This window comes from Mytilus trossulus, chromosome 2 (assembly GCF_036588685.1).
Source record: "Mytilus trossulus isolate FHL-02 chromosome 2, PNRI_Mtr1.1.1.hap1, whole genome shotgun sequence".
Lineage (NCBI taxonomy): Eukaryota > Metazoa > Mollusca > Bivalvia > Mytilida > Mytilidae > Mytilus > Mytilus trossulus.
The window spans coordinates 37484685-37488675 of record NC_086374.1 but is presented as its reverse complement, the minus strand read 5'-3'; the positions used below and the strand labels follow the sequence as shown (position 1 = coordinate 37488675).

Genomic DNA, 3991 nt, shown 5'->3' with positions numbered 1-3991 from the left:
TAAATTATCTCTATATTTACATATAAATCGCTCGATAATAACATTCAAAAGTTTTATTTACAAAGCTAACAAAGAAAATTGGTACTTTTGGAGGATTGGTAAAATAACAAAAAATGAAGAACTCGAAGGAAAATTCAAAAAATAAATCATCTATCAAATGGCAAAATAAAAAGCTCAAACACATCAAAAATATTGATAACAACTGTCATATTCCTGATTTGCTGCCGGTATTTCCTTATGTAGAAATTGTGGATTAAACCTGGCTTAATGGCTAGCTAAACCACTGACTTGTTTGTTAGTCGCAAAGAATTTCATAATATTGACAACAATCTGTGAGCAAAATAAACAAACATGATAGGTCAAAAAGTCAAAAATTTGGCTACAGCCGTCAACATTGTTTTATAATCTTAATCAATATGAAACGAATACCTATTTCACTAAAGAAAAACAAAATGTCATATAGACACTCTATAGACAAAGTTCATCAGCAGAAATGAAAAACAAAAATACAAAAAATGTCCACAGCACAATGACACAATGGCGGGATATATAAATACCGGGCCATGTATATCAAGAGTAAATTACCAAACAATTTACTAGCAGTATAGGTTAAAAATATGCAAAGACGAAAGAAAATTATAGCACGTACTAAAAGCATGTTACTTCGAAATTTTTCAATGTATACAAAATGAAAATGACAATTACTTCCATTTTACCTAACATATTTGATTATGAGAGCAACATTAAAGGGAAATGTACAAAATGTTTTATAAATGTTTTACATGTATGAATTCAGAATATATTGAGCGGTTTGGTTTCTGTACGCAAAAGGTGGATTGGTATGGATGCAAAATTTACAAATGTTTGTAAAACGCCGACATAATCAAACTTTTTAAAAGTATTTGAAGTAATTGTTATGTGTTGCACTATCAATGAAAATAAAAATAACACAAATTTGATTGATGATAATTTATTTTCTCAACAGGTAAGGCAACAGTGCCGATGTTTTAAAAAAGAATTTATTTCAACCTTATCTCTTATTAACACATTTTCCCAGACAGGCAATAGACCTTTTAGCACAGGATGAACATTGTTGAGCCTCGCCGAATTCGTCATGTATCTTTGGACATATATAAAACTCTCGACATTTCTCGAAGTCCATAGAGCAAAGTTCCCAACATTCAGTCTCTACATCCGGTTGCGATCTTGTAATTGACTTTCCATATATTTGAGCGACCATTATTGTCATGAAGAATACCAGTAGAGCTGTTCTAGTCATCTAAAAAGTAAGACAAGAACATACATTACTGATTAATAACTAAGTTCGTCTCAATGTGAACTAAACCTTCATAAATGTGAAAAATAATTATTCTACATGTACAAGCTGGCACCTGATCTTTGTGTCATAATGATAATAAACAATCTTGTTGTTGTGACTTGGTATCAATAATTATTCTTTGCATGAAATGAAGATCACACACAATGGAGTTTAATATGAAAAGAGACACCACGAAGTCGTGAATTTACTTGGCATAAAGTATAATGTGACACACATCTTTTTCTCCGTCCCAAATGAAATCGAATTTCGGGAAGCATCATCATATGTTCGATCTACCATAGACGATAAAATAAGAACAGGATGTCTTGTACTACACATACATAAAATACTATACTAGCTGGAGTCTCATTTTATGGTTTCAATCTGCGTTTCAGCTGATGACGAGTATAGCCAAATAAGTCGTTTAAAGGAATTAACCGTAGACAAATAAGTGAAATAATTGGCCAATTGCCCGATTATTATTATATTGAAATAAAATAATAAGAGTTGTAATCAAATGAAATCCAACTCGTCATTCTAGTATGACGTGCTTCTTTCGCTTTGAGAAACAACCCATGCTCTAAACACAATAAAATGTGTTTGCACATGCGTATATTGACTTCTTTAGAATAATGACTTTTATCAAATGATCATGCACTTAAAATAGATTTCCTTAACTTTTAAACACTTTCAAACTCTTACATGGTGCACATGATGTTACTTATTCATTTATTATGACTGTAATGTGTTGCATTCCGAAATTGACATATTTGACCTAGATACGACAACCGTTCATGCTGTCTGTTCAAACTCCTCCCTCTAAAAAATCACAGTGCCAGCCGAAAAAGAGAGGTTCATGGAAGAGCCTGTACACAAACGTTTTTACACTTATACTTATCGGACATAGAAATTACCTTAATTGTCCTATTCAAAATCGAAATAATTGATGCAAGCTATACTTTATTGTAGTTTTAACATGGGTAGGCATTATATTTGTCTTATTTCAAAAATCATTCCTTGTAGTCCTAATCTTATGTATGTGTTAATGAATTCCAGCCTGTTGCTATCAGTTTTATAATATTTTGAAAAATTGCGATTTTTCGAAAGACCTTTCCTAGTGATTCAAAGTACAAATATATGTAAAAAAAAAAAATAACACAAGATAAAACTCAAGAACGTTTTCTTCATATATTAATCAGATTTTCTTGACGCATTTGACAAGATGATTTGTCTACAAAATGCAGCATTTAATACTATTTTTTAAAATTCTTAACAAGTACAATGTATTCATAAATGCAAACTCATCTGTGCTCGGTCTTACCTTTAATGTTTTCCCTTTCAAAATACGTGAAAAATAATCTATTGTTCTAATTTATATACGGCCTATGTAGCGGCAGTAGAGTTCAATAAATCTAATAGGAATTTCAATAATGAAATTTTAATGGAATTTGATTTCTAGATAATTATCAAAATGAAGAAGCCCGCAGCAAGATGAATTGTAAACTTGCTATTCCAATTGCTGTTGTGTCAATTAGTATTGTGATTATACAAATAATTGAAATTAATCATATTTATAAATGTTTATTAAAAATCGTCCTCCGCCTTCATCAAATGCTACTTAAACCAATTGTTATTATTACGATTTTGTTGTCTTTGTTTAAAATTTCCTGCGTTCATGTTCGAGTTCTGAATAATAAACGAAAATCTAAATGATGTATCAAGCAACCAACGACCACCAATGAACAATGCTGTTGATTACAAATGTAAGCGGGCGCCCAACCCCCCTCTTTTACATTGAAAAGCGGTGTAAGAGAACAAACTGTACAAGAAAATAACGAAAAAAAATATAGTTATCATCAACAAATCGACAGCTACTTCATTACATGCTCCTTACTTTGGACAGGCACATATACAGAATGTTGAAGAGTTAAACATATTTGCAGGGCTCTCAACCATCCGATTAATCTGGGGCGGTGGTGTGACTGTCACTGTAACAGTACAAATAAAAAAAATGCACAGTTATGATAGTACTCACAGTTACTGAAAGCTAGTTTAGAGCTAAAGACAAGCAATAAAATTAATATGTTAGACATGAATTGAGTGTAAACACGTCAGATAAAATCACGATCGTATGCATGCAATGTCAAAGTGAAGATTTCGAGAATGTTCATAGAAATATAACAATAATATTTAGCTTAGTGTTAATGCATTACTTTATTAATTTAGGTTAGGCTAATAATATATTTTTCATAGCAAAATTATTTTTTTTTTCTTTTCTAAAGATTGCATCGTAGAACAAAGGAAAATGACTTCTCAGTTGCGACAGACACAGTTAACTCTGTATCAATATTTGTGGTAAAGTTCTCATCACAAAAAGGCATGTACACACAACAAAAAAGACACATAGATAAAAAAAAATAAAAGTCTGTATATATGGTGTTTGAAAGTACTTTTAATTAGCATAATCAGTACTTCATTCTTTACCATGAGGATCTTCGTTTATCGCAAAATGAAATGACTATTTAATTTTAATTATTAAGTTACCGTCCAATGCCTATTAGAGGAACAAACAGATGCTACCCTTATCGGAATTGATAATGCAAATTATTAACAAAATTATAGTGGATAGGAATACTATAATTTATTGCATAGCAATATAAATAAATATTTCCC

General features: G+C 30.9%; 1 long non-coding RNA gene across 1 annotated transcript; it reads right to left on the bottom strand.

The window, feature by feature from the left end:
• Positions 1 to 954: 954 nt before the first annotated feature.
• Positions 955 to 2730, bottom strand: LOC134705105 (uncharacterized). Its single transcript, XR_010105480.1, has 2 exons — positions 2640 to 2730; positions 955 to 1279 (listed from the first exon to the last, which is right to left on the bottom strand). It is a non-coding gene; the product is annotated as an uncharacterized LOC134705105 (long non-coding RNA).
• Positions 2731 to 3991: the final 1261 nt, after the last annotated feature.